Source organism: Meles meles, chromosome 9 (genome assembly GCF_922984935.1).
Source record: "Meles meles chromosome 9, mMelMel3.1 paternal haplotype, whole genome shotgun sequence".
In the NCBI taxonomy this organism is placed as follows: Eukaryota; Metazoa; Chordata; class Mammalia; order Carnivora; family Mustelidae; genus Meles; species Meles meles.
This window is the reverse complement of record NC_060074.1, coordinates 23,570,497-23,589,436: the sequence shown is the minus strand read 5'-3', so window position 1 is coordinate 23,589,436 and position 18,940 is coordinate 23,570,497.

The window sequence follows — 18,940 nt, the reverse complement described above, 5'->3', positions numbered from 1 at the left end:
TAATCCCAAGGGAGAATCAGATTTCTTTGCAAAAAGAGAAAAAAAAATATGGTAAGCTAGTGGAAAGTTGGTAGAATTTAACTAAATTACCATTTTTATGTAATATAAATTGTACCTTACACTTAAAAGTCTCTGAGAGCGTACATAAACTACATAACCCTTACGGTTTATTGAACTGATGTTATTTTGGTTCTTTTCTTTTTTTTTTTTTTTAAACCAATGTGTGTTTAATTAAACCCAGTAGTAGATTAGCTCTGCAGAGGGTTGACCAAAAAGGGCATATCAACACGTGTATTTCATGCATGTTCTATTTTATTGTGGGAAGTTGAAGAATACAGGGACATCAAATACGGGAAGTACAGAGAGCAGGATGTCTCTGCTATTCTTGTGCGCCGGGTAATTTCACTTGTCTGGGGTGAAGTCCTACTAGTTTTGCATAGCCCCCGTGACATTTATTAAGTCTCTTGTGCCTCAACATTACCACCCTGGACTCCAGGAGTTACTTTGTAAGATTCCAACAGTTATCTTTAACGTATCATCTGGCCTTAATATTTCGGTTCCATGTACAATTTTAGTTTAGATCAGAACTGAGTCCTGCAGTTACATGACAGCAGTTGTGAGAGTGGACAGTGAGTCAGCCTGTGTTTAAGGCTCAGCAGGAATCGAGCACCATCAGTTGGCATGGGGCTTATCACTGTTCGAAACATAGTTATCCTCTTCTGTTCATGATATGACTTTACACAAATTTACAAATAATATATTACCTATGGATCCATATATGCATATATATATTAATACTTTAAAGAGATAAATAATGTTTATCCCAATATCCATATATATTTGTATGTATATGTATATGTAAATATACGTAAGCTACTGGCACAAGGCTAGGCATCACCTTATCTTAGTAAGTTATCACATTATTTTCATGATTGTTTGCTCTTCTGGGAGAATATAATAGCGAATTACTACTAAGAATGGGGCAGCTTTTTGAGTTATAAGGATGTTTGTATTTTAAAATGACATTGAGGATTAATTTCCCTTATGATCACCTGTTATTGTTTTGCTCAGCCTTCTATATGACAGAAAAACACAATAAGTTAGATTTGATTTAAAGACCCTGATATCAAGTCAACTGAAAATCAATGTATCCTGAGAGAAAGTAATAAATTTGTGAAACAAATTTAGAAAGCATGAGATTTTGTCTCCTCTGCTAAATCTAGAGACTTTAAAGGGATTCACTTGGTCTCTTGACTAATAAGTGGACCAGTTTGTTTCTCTATAGGGCTCATCTCACCCAGTAACTTTTCCTTATTTAATTCTGCTACCCTCTTACTGGAACACAGAACATATTGTTCCCTCTAGTGTATGTTGCCCTTAAAGAGGGCAAAGCACGTTCTTTCAAAGACTATGCACCTGACAAACCGTCATTATCAAGGAAGGAATGTGGGTCTTTTCAAGGCCCATAAAATTTACTAAAGGAAAGAATTCTGTAAGATAGAGAATTACAGAACCCGGTCATCATGTCAGATTTTGCCCAGGACTTTGTGTTGGAATTGAGGGGAGTGAGATGAATTTCAGGGTACGGTATATAAACCAGACGAAACTACAACGCAGCACATGTAAAACAAAATGGAAATAGAGTGGGCCAGTTTGCTGTGTGCGTGACTTGCTAGCAGGTGTTCCTATTTGAAAACCTATATGTGAAAGAATAAGAATCAGAATGGAGTCTTACTATTTATCCCAAGGTGGGGAGAAGAGTTATTTTCTGTTCACATTTGGAATATTAGGAATGAAAGATAAAATTTCACTTTGGATTTTGAGGGTGGAACTCAGAGCCCTTTGGATTTATTTTTTTTTTAAGATTTTATTTATTTATTTGACAGATAGAGATCACAAATAGGCAGAGAGGCAGGCAGAGAGGGAGAGAGGAGGAAGCAGGCTCGCTGCTGAGCAGAGAGCCTGATGCGGGGCTCGATCCCAGGACCCTGAGATCATGACCTGAGCTGAAGGCAGAGGCTTTAACCCACTGAGCCACCCAGGTGCCCCCCCACTTTGGATTTAAACCTTGTTTTCCAGACATACTTGTCACAATGAAAAAACATATGGGTGCTTCCCGTAATAAAACTTCATAAATTAAATAGCAGATTTGTAGGGTTAGCCTTTTCCCCTCCTAATCATTTGAATTTTTAAATGCCTTAAAGGACCTTTTATCTTGTTTTATTTTTAAAACTATCTTTAAGTTCTGATCTTTATGAAGCCTGATTTTTTTTTAAGCGTGAATTCTTTGATTCTATTATGTTTGTTATTACCACCTATTGGAAACCAAACTTTACTTAGATGCAGAGTGGGGGTGGGGCACCTTGAAACTTGGGAGAACCTGGGGAAGTTACCTTCTTTGCTGGAGACCCAGAAGGATGAGGTGGCGGAAGGAACTCAAACTTCACAGCTGGAAGGAAGCATGGAGAACAGTAGATCTAGACCTTCAATGTACAGATGAGAGAGCTAGATAAAGTACTTGGCCATACAGATAATAAATATCAAAGCTGGTATTTTAGAATTATAAAGCAGCAAGATTATAACTGCTTAAAAGAAACACTTTCTTGTCCAAAAAAGGAGCATCCTTGTTTGGTGGGCTGGGACTTAGATCAAGTCCAAACTCCGAGCTCCAGTCCAGATTAGTCACTCACTGGCTCTGTGGGCTTGTGCCACTGTCTCTGCCTGTCTGAACCTCACATTCTTCATCAGGAAAATCAGCACTGACTGCTCGTCATAATCTGAAACGGCAATGTACAAAGAGTTTAGAGAAGAAAATGATTATTTTTCACAGGGAGACAGAGCTTAGATGAAGTATTTTCTCTTTTAAAACTTTGAAAGATGGATAAGATTTCATCAGGCAAAAATAATCTGGGTGGGAGGGGGAGTCAGGAGGACACCCCAAGCAAAGGGAAAAACAAACAAACAAACATGATTAGATGCAAAGAAAGAGAGAAAACATGGATTCTGCTCAGGCTGCTAACAAGAGGTCAAAGACTGAATTGGTTGGAGCATAGGCTTCTTGAAAGGAAATAGTGGCAGATAGCATTGAACATAGGTTGGATCTGGGCCACACAAAGTTCCCGACATTAGGAGAATTCCAAAGCCAGAATCCCTTGAACTGGCTAGATACACAGGATGCAAAGATGAGGAAGATGGAGCATATGCGCCCATGAATTTGAACTTTATTCAGTGGGCACTGGGGGAGCCCGAAAAGTTAGTGAACCCTGGAAGGAGGAATTGGCATGACTGATTATGATCTTCAGGAAGTTGGCTTTGGCAGCACCAGATGAGATAGATTAAGAAGACAAAAAACTGGAGCCAGGAGACTGGATAGAAAGAACCCTGCTGTTTAAAAGAGGGAACAGTGGACCTGGCTTTGCTTGGTGGCGGTAGAATTGAGTAAGAATGAAACCATTCAGCCTAGTGACCCTTCAACTTTTTGAGTTACAGCCCTAATTTTGGGAATCTGATAAAAGCTGTAGACTCATTCCTCAGAAGGAATATCCATAAAATGGGTATGCAATTTTGCATACAGTTTCAGATTTACAGATATAGTGACACCGTTCATGGGCCCTAAATTAGGGAATTGTCCTCTAAAAGGAGATTATGGAGGTTGAGTCTGTAGAATGTGTGCCATGGTATAAGGAGTTGAGGTGACTTTGAGTTGTATGCCTGAATGTTGGGTAGAAGTGCAGAAATGTCTAAAGGATGAGCTTATTGAGGACAACTGTGACGTATCTTACTCTGTGATGGCCATCCTGGCTGGGAACTTTCTCTCCATTTGGTTATTGCCTTCTTCCTCTCCCACTCATCTAACTCTCTAGTAAGAGAGGACTGGATTAATTTAGTAAATGGAGAGCAAATGCTCTAGATTTGATACACCTGAACATACACAGACCTATTACTTGTGACACAGGATTTAGGAATCTGCTATCTCATTCTTATCATATTCATACAGATTCTTGCATTTTTAATAGGTGGAAATTAATTTCTTCCATCAGTATTCTAAACATAATGAATGTACTCAGTATTCATGTGGTCTCAATATGAATTTATATGGAAATTCTAGTACAATTTTAGTAATTAATGCCTGCCAGTTATAAAGGGTTACAATTAGAGCACTCACAGGGACTTATGTAGTATATGAAAAATATACAAATAATCAGATAAAGTAATTCTCTATGCCCAGTCTTTCTGATTAATGAAAAAAGCCCTAATTACTAGGTAATCATAATGTGAAGAATGCTAATAAATAGTCAAAACAAAGGAATACTTTATTTTATCCAGGTCTCAAAGAGAAACATTTATTTGTTTATTATTATTACAATTTTTTGTTTTGTACTAAGAACACTTAACATGAGATTCACCCTAAGAGCAATATTTCATTTTCAGATAAAAAGAAATATTAAGGCATTTAGGAACCTGAGTCAAAAATGAAAGAATTTATAATATCAATTAAATATTAAATATAAACTATATATCATTATGGACTTTTCCACATGATAGTCATTTGGGTCAACTTTGTAGTTATCAGTCTTAACTTATGAGGAAAATTTGGAACTGGAAGAAGCCTTCCCTAGAAATCTCCTATTCCAACCACGTTTTCTCTTTGCAAATGAAGAACTGAAACACAGAAAATTTTATTCTCTCAGATTCAGTGACTAACTAGAAGAACAGATGCCCTGAATTTGGAAGGAGCCCTTTATTTCACTATTAAGTCAAAAACTATGATCCTCACAAACAGTGCTCTTGTGAAGAACTAGAATGGCCAAGAGTGTTAAATGGTTTTCTGGTGTCTCAAGCAAGAGGTCTCAGTGAGCAAAGTGTATATTGTTCATGTGAATTAACTTTTTTCAATGTAACCAATAATAAATTAGGAGCATTGGATTCTATAATCCTAACATGTGTATAGAATCTTGTTAATGATGTAGGTAACTATTAAACCCTTCTAGACACTTAGTCAACATACTCAAAAGTAATTTTATAAATCCTACTAAGTTCTCTTCTTATCTGTGGGATTTGTCCTTATAGTAGGAAGGAAGGCATCTACTATTTCCACATCAAAGAAAATAGCCTGAACCCAAATGTGTTACAATATGTCCAACTTAATATATATAATGGTAAATTTTTTAAAATGATGGAACCTGGTCATCTCATTGCTGTTGCCAAGATAGACATTATATACATTCTCACCAATGAGCAATTATATAATTATAAATACATAAAATGCTACAAATGATAGGTTTGTAGTGGGAGGTGGTCTAGTCATTGGTTTTTGCCACTAAACAGAGAATCTAAAGTGTTACTTGATTAGGGCAGCTATGGCATCACCTCTGTGTCTATTTATGGTTGCTGATGTCTGTTTATGGTCCCTAGGCTATCCGTCTAAGCCTCCACCTGCTAAAGGTTGAGGTCCATTGACCAGCGGTTCTGAAAATATGGCTATAGACCAGCAGAATCATACCACTTGGGCAACTGTTAAAAATGCAGATTCTTTGCTCTCCCCCAGACCCACTCAGTCAGAAACAATTGGGGGTGGGGCCCAGCGATTTGTGTCTTAATAATCTCTCCAGGAGATTCGAAAGCCAGCTAAAATGTGAGCATCACTGATTCTAGACAGTCCATCCAGTTGACCTAGAAGGACATCAAGACCAAGGTGAGTAAGGGCTTGTTCATTTCAACCTGGCTTCATCTTGTAAGCAACAAAATAAATCAAAGTTGTCCTTTTAGAAAACTTAGACTAATTTAAAACTTGAAATGGACGAAATGCACATTATGACTTCTCTTTCCCTTACATTTGTAGATGAAGTGAATGGGGATATGACAGTGGTGGTAAGGAAAGAAGGAATTTTAAGTTTATTTTATTTTAAGATGCTTGCATTTTCTTAAAGATCGTTGAAAACTGTGTTTAAGATTATTTGTAAAAATAAAAGAATTACCTTTAGTATGCCTGAAATGCTTTGCGTTCGCTGGAAGAAGGACTCAGTTTAAATCTAAAGGATTATTTGTCGCATTGTTGGCATGGCAGAATCGTTCATCTAGTTTGCTATTAAAAATTAGATGATAGGGGCGCCTGGGTGGCTCAGTGGGTTAAGCCTCTGCCTTCGGCTCAGGTCATGATCTCAGGGTCCTGGGATCGAGCCCCACATCGGGCTCTCTGCTCAGTGGGGAGCCTGCTTCCTCCTCTCTCTCCCTCTGCCTGCCTCTCTGCCTACTTGTGATCTCTGTCTGTCAAATAAATAGATAAAATCTTTAAGAAAAAAAAATTAGATGATAAAATGTTCAATATTATTCAAGTTTTGAATAGGAAGAATACTTGTCAAATATTTTATGATTGCCAATTTAGACATTAGAGCTGGAAAAATAACTCATACAGTTTATAAGGCAGTGCCTCTGCCAAAACAGAGGCTGTGGTTAAAACAAAGCCTCCTCACCTGCGTGGTGAGAGGTGAAATTCTAGTCAAGCACATTGTTGCTGAAAGTTGGCACTTTTAGTACTCCCCTCCCCTTAAGTACAACTGGCATTTAACCAGCAATAAACTTTGCTGGAGAAGAAAACGTGAACCATAGAGTTCATCAGTACATGCTCTGCTTTATGTATCTTGTTTCTTGTAATACTCTCAAATTTCTGAGTGTCAATGAAAGAAAAGAAAAAAGAAAAGGTTCCAGGGGAGAGATGGTCCAGCTTTGAGGTCTATATCCTGCCATTGATTTCTGTGCAACACTCTGATCGACTTCAATGGGAGTTCCGCACTTGGATCAATGTCAGGATATGGGCCTTTACATTTAGACGTGAAAGTGTTTTAATAGTGGTTGGCAAACTAGTGATGAATTAGGGTGAAAGACAAAGAACTGGCTGGAAACTTTAGACCTATAAGCTACCTTAACCTTTAGAAGACTTACTATTATTTTTTTAGTGTAATGGGAAATTTGCATAGGTTGATTTGGGCCACTAAGTGTCCCAGTGCACTAATTAAATTATGTGAGTCTCTTCTGGATTTCTTATAAACAGTGTGGAAAGTAAGTCCTTAAGGGCCAAGCCATGTGGATTAAAGAGTCCTGTGGACCAATATGTAACAAAAGCCTCTGATTTGCTCTCTTGACTGGTAAGATTCACCTTCAGGATCTTATGATTCAGAACATTATTATATCCCTAATAATTTAGCTTAAAACACTGAAGTTCAGCTACTTCATCCCTCTCTTTGGATCTAAGTCTATTCAGGCAGATAAAGAAAAATTGAACACTAAAAATACATTTTCACCACCTCTTATGGTCATCCATTCTAAGTACTTGACAGTGATAACCATTATGGGAGATTTTCTTTTAGCAAAGTATATATACATACCTATATACCAGGGTGTCTGTCTAATACATACATACACATTTGCACATGTGATATATGTGTATTATTATATATGTGTATGTAATACTATGTATTGCATACACATATATATTGCTATATATGTGTGTGTGTAATCTACTGTGTTAAAGGTTAAGTTTCTCTTTCCACTGATGAGAATGTGCATAAAAATATGTAAAGGATATGTGCTCACAATCACCTTCCAAGTGACAATGTTAATTATAAATTTCAAGTCTTCTCCTCTAGGTCAAATACTTTCTTCACTTGCCTTGTTTGCTGATCATTTTGTGTCTTTGGTATACCCTTTCATTTTTCACCAGGTTATGTTCCTACTTGTGTTTATTATGGAGTTTCATTCAAGTCAGTGAAGTCTTAGGTTTCCACTCTGAGCATTACCCGGGCATCCTGTAATTGTAACGGGAAAGCACCTCATACATATCCCAAACGTGGATTCTCCACTGGATTTAATTACTTCATTAAATCACTGTTCTCCAGGCTTTGCCATGAAGAGGGTTGGTGGTGCATGTTTTCATTTCCATCAGTCTAAATGAAGATCCAGTTATAAACATCTCTTTTTTCCTTTCTGACCTTTGTCATAACCTCCCACGGCACGATCAGTGGTTTGAGAGAGAGGCGGCAGTTCAAGGTTTTTTATTTCAGTGGTGTCAAAATAGTCATCCCCATAATGCTTTCATTCACAAAGCAGTGTGCAGTTCGAGTTATCGCTAGAGTTACTCTAGTTTGCTCTTCCGATCTCATCTCCATTCTGATGTGTAGCAACGTGGTTATTTCTAGTAGAGATAGTTACGTTTAAAATAAATTTAATGAGTGAAGGCTTTTGTAGGAAGGAGTGATATATGATTTTAATTCTGTACTTTAGAGCAAAAAAACTGGTACTTAGGCTTCCATCTTTCTTTTAAATCTCACACTAAACATTTCAGATTCTTACTGCCAGGGTTGTAGAGATTAGTTACTAGAAGAGTACATATGTGGGAAGGAAGGAAGGAGGGAATGGCCTGTGCCAGGAAAAAAGCAGGAAAGAGAATATTTTTGTTAATGGGATGACTGATGAACTCATAATGGCAACACTACCCGAATGTGTATACAGAACAGAGGAAAAAAATGTTCCTGTCAGTTGAGACATAAAATGTGGGCATTGCCACATGAATGTCTTCTTTGTGTATGTAACTGAACACTACTTATTATCAATCTTTTTAGAAATGGATCTGATTTTTAAAGCATGACCCTCTGCATAACTCTTTGCATGAATATTGATAGGTAAATTCTGACACAGACTCTGCTGTAGTTTGAGATAGCTAGCGTCGCTCCCCCCAGCACTGTTCACACACCTCAGATAAAAATCCCATGAGGCAGTGATACACGGTGCAGCATGAGAAATCCAATAATTGCCATGACACCAATTTTAGGCAAGGCAAATGCCAGATAGCATGCTAGGAAACCATGGGGAGTCGTTACCAGATCGAAAAAAAGGCAAACGTGGATCTTTTATTTCCAAATCTTACTATTCCAGTATCTCCATTTACTTTTTCAACATTTATGTCATTTGACTTGCATGTATCACTTTGCCTGTATATTAAATCGTCGTTAAATTGCTTTGCCTTGAATAGATTTTGAGAAAAATAATTAAAACTTGTAAAGTGTTTGGGATTCATTCATGAAGGAATGCTAGACCCAAGTAAAATACTATTGTTTTACAGCTTAGAAAAATGTAAGCTTCAGAATAAATTAAACCCATAAACACTTCTTCAATTTCCCAAAGCATTAGTATATAATATTTTTATACTAGTAGCAATGCAGATATGAACTGCACACAGATATGAACAGTGCAGGTATGAAAGATTGTTCACCAGAGCCTAAATAATTTTGCTTAAAACATATAAAAATGGAAGACATCTTTTCTTGAAGTGATACAGACTGTGCTTTTAAATTCACGAATATAAAAAGTATTTTTTTTTAACCAGTCATCTTTTTAGGACTCTTCCTTTATATTAATGGGGAAAAAGAAATCTCGGATTTGTTTCTAAGTGCTTTGCACATTGTAGATACGCAAGAAATATTTTGTTGAATAAATGTTGATTCTGTAGTTATCTTGAAAACTTAGTTGTTACTTTCAGGCTGAGTTAGTGGTTATTATCAGCGCAATTTTGGTTTGTGTTTTCTTGGCTATGTACATGGAAAGGTTAAGCTCACTTTCTTCTTGCCTCTTTTTTTGGAGGGGGATGGATAACTGATCAGCGTGCAAAGCTTTCTTCAGGGTCAATGCAGACTCAAACTAGTGTCATTTCAAGTGAAAATCCAGTGAATTAACTTCACAAAGAAACGAAACAAAGTAGAGCAAGTGTGTGTGTGTATGTGTGTGTGTTGTATATGTGTGCATGCTGTGTGTGTGTGTGTGTGTCGGGGGGGAGTGTATTGTGTGGGAAAGAGAGAATATGCACTTAATTCTCCATTTTGAAGCTGAACAGCAGCTCATTATACAACTTTGTGGGTTGATGCCGTTTGCTACCAACCTCAAAGGTACCGTGCCATGCAAACCAAGTTACTGGGTCTCCCTAAGTTGGGTCTGTAACAATGGGTGGCATTTGCTAAGTCTAGCCGCACCCAGCCGTTTTCCTGGTGCACAGCTGTGACGGGGAGCACAGCTGTGCTTTCCCCGAGGCCTCCCGCATTTCACAGTGCAGCTGTGAGAGCTGCTGGGGAAATCTTAGGAGGCAGCTGCAGAGGCTTTTGGATATAGTGGTCAGCGTGAACCTGACCAGAGTCAGCACTCAGCTGTGAATGGCAGACCCTTGTATCCTCCACATTCTGAACACACAAAGATAGGTGCCCTGGAATTTGAAGAGAAAAACTTGGGCCTAGGTTTCTCGTGATAGCGTAGCTACTTTCATTATGGGTTTCACTTGAATCTCAAAATTATAACTCTATGAAATCGCCTTAAGATTATGTTAGTCAATGTCTGTATGAATAGGCATGTCGGTAATGTGTGTGGTTCTAACTGTATTTGAAGACTGAAGAATTCATTTTTTCCTAATTACTTTAAACAAAGTACCAATTTGTGTATCTTTGAAAATTAAATCATATACTTAATATACTATATGCTAATTCAGAACTTATCCCTTAAAATTCTCCCCTAAATCTCATTGACTCGTATTTTATTAGTTTATGTATTAGCCAAATCCTTTCTCACATTTAGCTGAAGCGGTGCTCAGGGACACTGTTGTATGCTCAGTGTCATGCCAAATTTGGTAAAGGATACAAAGAATTAAAGAAAAAACATGTTGTGACCGTGAAGCAAAGATACCCAAGATACAAGCATGAAACATGTTAACTGCATTAGACTAAGGCCCCAGATTAATGATTGAGGGAAAAAACGTAAGAACTACCACTGTATGTGCAAAGTTTGAAAAGGGGTGTAATTAAAGAACAGTATTTTAAACATTAGGTCACTACATTTGTATCTTTGGGGTAAATGCCTAGCAGTACAATTGCTGGATCATAGGGTAGTTCTATTTTCAACTTTTTGCGGAACCTCCATACTGTTTTGCAGAGTGGCGGCACCAAGCTGGCATTCCCACCAACAGTGTAGGACGGTTCCCTTTTCTCTGCATTCTCGCCAACATCTGTTGTTTCCTGACTTGTTAATTTTTAGACGTTCTGACTGGCACCCCAATGTTTATAACATAGAAAAAGCCCAGATGTCCCTCAAAAGATGAATGGATAAAGAAGATACAGTGTGTGTGTGTGTGTGTGTGTGTGTGTGTGTACATATATATGTGAGTAATATTCCATTTTATACTTTATATATAAAATATTTTATATTTTATATATATTTATAATATATATTATATATTTTATATCTAAAATGGAATATTCCATTTTATACTTTATATATAAAATATTTTATATTTTATATATATTTATAATATATATTATATATTTTATATCTAAAATGGAATATTACTCAGCCATCAGAAAGGATGAACACTTACCATTTACATTGACATGGATGGGACTGGAGGAGATTATGCTGAGCAAAATAAGTCAATCAGAAAGAGACAATTATCATATGGTTTCAGTTGTATGTGTAATATAAGAAATAATACAGAGGATCATGGCGAAGGGAGGGAAAACTGAACAGGAAGAAATCAGAGAGGGAGACAAACCATGAGAGACTCTTAAGTGAGGGCTGCTGCAGGGGAGGAGGGTAGGGGATGGGGTAACTGGGTGATGGGCAAGGAGGGCGTGTGATGTGACGAGCACTGATGAATTACTAACTCTACACCTGAAACTAATGATATACTCTATGTTGGCTAACTGAATTTAAATTAAAAAAATTAGGTCAGTTTTAGGGAGGAAAAAAATAATGTGAAATTGCGATAGCTAGTGGGCAGAGAGCTTCATGAGCAATATTTTGAGGGTAGGAAAGAAATTTGATGTATTCAGTAGACAGAGATCAGCACAGTGAGTCCCAGGATGCATACATAGGGAGTCAGAGATTCAAATCAGACAGGTTAAGGAAGGGGTCTGTTATGGAGAGTTTTAAATATCATCATATTTGATGCTGTGGAAATTGGGAGTTATTAAGGGTTTTAAAGAAAAAAAAAAACTTGCCTAAGTTAGGAAAGGTGAATTATGTATCCACCAACTCTGCTGTTGGGCCAGATTCAAGGTAAACACTTAGCTAATGTTGAATAGAATGTTTTTGTTGAATCAGATATCAGAGATCATCCAAACATAAATTAAATAGTAAATTTAACTGTGTATTTGTCAGGGATCTATCAAGAACCAGACATTCAGCTGCAGCTGTTGAAGAAATGTTTTAATGAAGGTATTATTTACAGAGGTGCAGCCAGATTGAAAAGAACCAAGGGTGGGGCGCCTGGGTGGCTCAGTGGGTTAAAGCCTCTGCCTTCAGCTCAGGTCATGATCTCAGGGTCCTGGAATCAAGCCCCGCATTGGGCTCTCTGCTCAGCGGGGAGCCTGCTTCTTCCCTCTCTCTCTGTCTGCCTCTCTGCCTACTTGAGATCTCTCTCTCTATCAAATAAATAAAATATTAAAAAAAAAAAAGAACCAAGGGTGGTAGGGGCCAAGGGCTGGAGGGGGGGGGGGGGACAGTTACCGAGCCCAGCTGAGAGTTGGAAGCGTAAACGAGGATGGCTGACCATTAGCCAGTCTCAGTAACCATTCCAGAAGTGAGTGAAAGCAGGAAGAAGCAAGAGGACTAAACACTTCAACCTGTCTCCTCTTGCATTCTGACCTCTTATTGGTCATCTTCATTAACCTTCCTTGGCCAAACCTCCATTGGCCAAACCTTTATTGGCCAAACTGGGAGCCAGAAAGCAGGGGAGCGTAGGTGATGCCTTTTGTAGAGGTCAGCTTCCCAGTGCACAGAGCAGGGCTGAGGAGAGCAGAGAATGGATCTGGGAGCAATTGGAGAATAATCAGCATGAAGTATGTAGATTCTTTTTTTTTTAACCTGATTTCCTAAAATTAGGAGACAAAGACTTGATGTAAAATTTGGGTGACAAATTGTATTGATTTTCATAGCTTACATATGGCTAATTAATAAACAGTTATACTCTACTACACCAGAATGCTCTGATTATAAAAATGTCTTGACATATTGTGACATATTGTTTTAAGTACCACGGCGTGAAGTTCTCTACAAGACAGCTCCTAAGAGGAGAAATTCAAATGGCCAATAAAAATACGACAAAAGATTTGACCTCATAAATAACCAAGGAAATAAAAATTAAGGAAACAAATGTGATTCCATGTTTTTCTGATCAAATGGGAATGACAAGAACAAAGGTAGATTCTTAGACTTGCTTTGATTGTAGTCAGACAGCATTGTCTTACCCTGATGGGGAGATTAAAACGGTTATATTCTTTTTGGAAAGTGCTTGTGATTTATATCTAGAAACGTAACTAAATTCATTCCTCTGCCCTAAAAAAAAAAAATTATATGGTGGAATTTATCTTAGGCAAGCAGGCATGGAAATATGTATGTTTACTTTACCATTATGGAAAATAGCAACTATTAGAAACAAATAAGTGCCAGTTTGGGAATGGTTTTAAATGATGGATCTTGTTACAAGAGCACTGCAAGTGGCTGAAGCTGCTTTGAATGAACGTTAACAAGACACATGTTAATTATGTAAGTGTAAAAAGTACAGAAAAAGTTTATTATTTAGAAGGAAAAAAATGAAAAAAGATAAAAGACTATAATGAACACTGAAATGTTAATACTAACAATCCCTGAATAGGGGGTTAGTAGTAATTTATTTTTCATTCTCCTTTTCTGTCTGTTTGTACCTCAGCAGGAGATGTGAGAATTTATACTTCTCTTTCATGGCACATTATTATCTTAGCCTGTGATAAGTCCTTTCTTACTTATTCCCTTTACCCCTGACCCTCCTGTTCCCCATAGGCATTCTTTAATGACATGACGTTGATGATCTTGCATGTAACTGTATCTTGTTAAATACAAGTTGTTGTTTTGTGTGCATGTATTTATAGTTTAGGTAAATGATATTATGTTGTAGGCTTTTTCTGAGTTTTTAAAAATTCAGCAAGTTTTAAAGATCTATTCACATTGCTGTTTACAAACAAATGTGTTTACATTTGTTTTCTGTTTCTTACTTCAGCTTAGTTTATAGCTAGAAATTATAGGAATTACTTTCATAATCAGAAAAGTATAATATGCAATAAATTTCCAAAAGTGCTGGATTGACATTATGTAATCCTGCAATTCATCTTTAGCTTGAGGGAAAGCTTTAGATACAGGGGTCTCCAAAACTTTTTGAATAAGTGCAGTTTTCAGTTAGTAGAAATTTAGACTTAAAAAAAAAATCGAGAGTGAGAATTCTAAACTGTAGCTTTTGAAACTCTATGGACAAAGTCATTAATGCTGTGCAAAAAGTTGAACATGGTCTAGAGTACCGTGCTCAAACATTTGGTCTCAGGAACATTTTCACTATGTAAAAATCTTTGGAGACCATAAGAACTTTTGTTAATGTAAATTGTGCCTACTGATATTTACCATATTAGAAATTAAAACTGAAAACTTTTTAAAGCATGAGAATACACAAGTGCATTCATTAGCTGACAGAATGATGGTGTTAGCACATGACATACAGCTTCTGGAAAATTCCACAGAATTTTCAATTTCAAAACAATGTCTTCACATTATTATGAAAATTATTTTTGCCATGTGGACCCTCTACAAAGTCTGGGGAACTCCAAAGGTCATAGCGGAGACCGCAAAGCTAGAGCATTTCATTCTCTTGCGTTGACACAACTAGCTCTACTTCCTGGTCCCCAGCCCTGAAATTGTATATGCAATGGCCCAGTCTCACTCAGCAGGTTTCACCTCAGGATTATGATATTGTCACCACATTAATTATGTAATGTTCACAGTTAATTTCTTCTGCCATTGCTCTTATATATTTTTTTAAATTATTTGGCAAAAGTAGTGATATAAAAGTGACAAATGTGTTTTCTTATTCAAAAATCAGGAGGCTGGGTCTGACATAGGTTTTTATTTAAATTTTAATTTTATTCTACTTATTGCTAGCTTAATTATATGAAGTACCTTATAAAGATAGAAAAACGAAGTCACCTTCCTTAAAACATGAACCCTTTGCCCTTATTAAAGTGAATAACAGTATATGAAATTCGAGTTATTTTTGCTCTGGAGGTTACTTCTGGTTTCCTCATCAGGCTCATCAGTGGCACCTGTGTGTAAGTGTAACAACACGCGGCGAGACAGGACTGATGCTGAGGCGGCAATGCCGGCAGGCTCCCTGCTAGTATTAGGCACGGCACCCTGGTCTCGATATATGGGGAACCTGGGGGACAGCAAGCCTTCTAAGCTGTTGATGCCAGAGCTGACAGTCCCATACCGAGTGCCTGCAGAATCCCGAGTCCCATGGCACTATTGGTTAGATTGTAAATTGGAGTGAGGAGCCACAGAAAGAATGGATAGGTTTCTTCTTCTGGTTGACTTTGGCCATCTTGTGGAGTAGGTGCAGGTGGGATAAAGAGAAGAAACCAAAAAGAGCCCCTAAAATGGAAGTTTAAGGGGACTCACGTGCTGGAAAGTGAGTCACAGCAGCAGACAGGTCACCACTGAACAAAATGGCCGCTCAGAATGTGCTTTGAAGTTCCCCACTGCTCCTTTCTCTTCTTGCATTGCCCTGTTTCAGCCACTCAGCGAAGGATCTCTTAAGAGACTTGTCAGGTTGGGGTGCCTGGCTGGTTCAGTCCACGAAGCATGTGACTCTTGCTCTGGGGGCCATGAGTTTGAGCCCCACGCTGGGCATAGAGATTACTTAAGAAGCATTCAGGTTGTTCACCTTGATCATCACAAAAGCTACCGTTTGTTGGGTCCTTTCTGTATCCCAGATTCTGAGCAAGGGGTTTTCTATGAAAGGGTTGATCTCACCTGCAGTTTGAGAACAGCTGTGAGGTAAGTTCTCCTATTTCCTGAATTTTATATATGGGAAAATTGAAACACAGAGAGTTTTAGTAATTCACCCAAGGTCATACAGCCAGTAAGTGGGGCAGCTAGAGACTTAGTGTTACCCTAACAGAAGTGTTTGTATTTTTAAGGAAGACCCAGGTATAGAAGGTAATATTTTACCCTCTTTTAAAAAGATTTTATTTGAGAGAGAGCGAGCATGCACAACCATGGGGGAGGGGCAGAGGAAGAGGGAGAAGCAGACTCCCAGATGAGCAGGGAGCCCAAGAGGAGGGTCTCTCCCAGGATCCTGAGATCGTGACCAGAGCCCAAGGCAGATGCTTAACCATCTGAGCCACCCAGGTGCCCCCCCCAAAAAACTCTTTTAAAGTGGTATTTTAGTCACTTCATGGATTTTTTTGGCAGTAAAGAAAAGTAGCTTCCCTCCTGTCATTTCAGATCACAAAGCCTCTGAGGACCCACGGTGGTTTGCACTTACTATTAGGAAACAGTGTTGATATTACCCTGAGACACTGGTGAAGGAGAATTTTCTAAACACGTTTTGTAAAATATGTTTTAAAACTGGAAATGCAAAGATATTTAGTGCACTGGGATTCAGTGAGAGTCCGGAACAATAAAGTCAAAGTGATAACTGTAGTCTTTCAGAAGAGATTATTGAATTGGTTTGAAATTTTATTTGCTTAGAATTGTCCTGATTCCATTGTATGTTTGCATGTAACGTGCCTAGCTTGTGTACCAGCAAGCATTGCCTAAGAAAAAGATGGCTTTTTGAAGTGTGAACTCTTTATAACAGAAACTGCTTTGACCACGGAAGGAAGAGGATGAAATAGTAAAACATTTTTAGCCAGCACAGATGAGCAATGCATGGCACGCTTTCGCCACCTTGTGGAAGAATATATACTTGCACTTCTCTTAAGAACCTGAAACAGTTTTTTCGCGTACAATAGTCCCCTTTATCCGTTGGGATTCTTGTCAAGACCCCCCCATTGTATGCCTGAAACTATGGATAGTACCAAACCCTATAAATACTGAGTTTTTTCCTATACATACATACCTGTTATAAAGCTTAATTTATAAATTAGGTACAGAGATTAATAATAATAATAAAATAGAACAGTAACAATATACTGTAAGAAAAGTTACATGAATGCAGTTTTCCTCACAATATCTTATTTTACTGTACTCACCCTTTTTCTTGCGATGATGTGAGATGAGAAGATGCTTATATGATGAGAAGAAATAATATGAATGACCTAGGCATCGTGATGTAGCATTAGGCTACTATTGACTTTTGTCAGAAGGAGGATCACCTGCTTCCAGACCCTATTTGACCCCACCCCTCAGTAACCAAAATCATGAAAAGTAAAAGCACAGATAAGGGGGGGTGGCTACAATCTTTAATCTTTATTTAAAGGAATGAATTAGATGAGGAGCACCTGGATGACTCAGTTAAGTGTCTGCCTTTGGCTCAATCCTGGGATCGAGCCCCACGTCAGGCTCCCTGCTCAGTGGAAAGTCTGCTTCTCCCTCTCCCACTGCTCTCTCCCTCTCAAATAAATAAAGATCTGTTAAAAATAAAAAATAAATAAAAGAATTAGATGGAAAGAATAGCAATACAATTTTAACTATTAGATGTCTGTTATTTTGTTTCCTTAGTTATTACTTGTAATTAAGGCACATGCCCCAAAGCAATGTTATCTGTTTATATGCCTTATTCTATTCTGGTAACTTAAATAGTACCTCTTCATTTTACAAATAGTAATAGTAAAATACTCTTTCCTGCCCTCCCTCCAATCTACACTTGTGAGGGGGATACTAGCTCAGCTATCATTCCAGGTAACACAAGTTATTCCATGTAGAATTTTATTTTATGTTCAGTGAGTAATGCATATTGCAATCAGTATCCAGGGTTTCAGTTTTTTTTCACTTTAATATTAATATACATTTTTAAAATTAATAAGTGTATATTAGGGTCCTAGATACCATTCATAAAAGAAGCATCTAAGAAGAAGGCAAAGTGTCAACTGATTGATGGAACTTTCAAATTTAAAGATGGCCCAAGCCACAGTTTTCTGTTAATTTTGCTTCATTTTGGTCAGACTAGAAATCTATATGGAGTTTGGGTAAAAGTATTACATGTGCAAACATTTTCACTCAACCATGTGTTTTTGAATTTGAAATATTTCCATTTCAATCTAAAGGGATAAAATCAGATCATGCTATATCCAAGTCAAGCGAAGAAAAGGAACTTTTCTCCTTTCTTTTTGCATGCGTAAGCTTTAATACCCCTATAAACAAAGGATGCTCCTGAGGCTGAGAGCTGTTATATTCCAGTCAGATATCTTTTTACAGACATTTAGACATTAGAGATGAAAATAAGGTGATAAAATATCATTTGCTCATAATTAAAGGGTTCCTATTTAAATGACAATGGAGAGTTCCTCTTCTAATCAGATGGTGGGAGAAAATTCTTTAATAAGATGATACTATTCTATGTGATTTGGTTAATAAATAAGCTACAATCTATTCTGGAGGTTTTTTTTTTTTAAGATATTGGAATTATAGCTCATCTTTAATCTCAACCTAGGTTTATTCTTAGACTTCCTCTCTCTGTCCATCTTGTCCAGGCAGCATTCCCTCAAGAAAAACCAACAGCTATTTTAATATTAGTTTAAATGTGAGTAAAAGTACTATAAGAATAATGAAATGACATATTCGAGAGTAGAAATAGGCAGGAAATGGGAACTATTTGCCGTTTTGCATGTAGAATAATCCAAAGCATCAGAAGTAGCCAAGAAAAACAGTTTGGGAATGAGCAGGCATGGGTTTGAATCCTAGATCCAACACTTGCTAGTTCAGTGATATTTGGAAAAGTATTCAACCTGGAGCCTTGGTTTTCTTATAAGTAATAAGAATACAAACACAGGGGCGCCTGGGTGGCTCAGTGGGTTAAAGCCTCTGCCTTCGGCTCAGGTCATGATCCCAGAGTCCTGGGATCGAGCCCCATATTGGGCTCTCTGCTCCGCGGGGAGCCTCC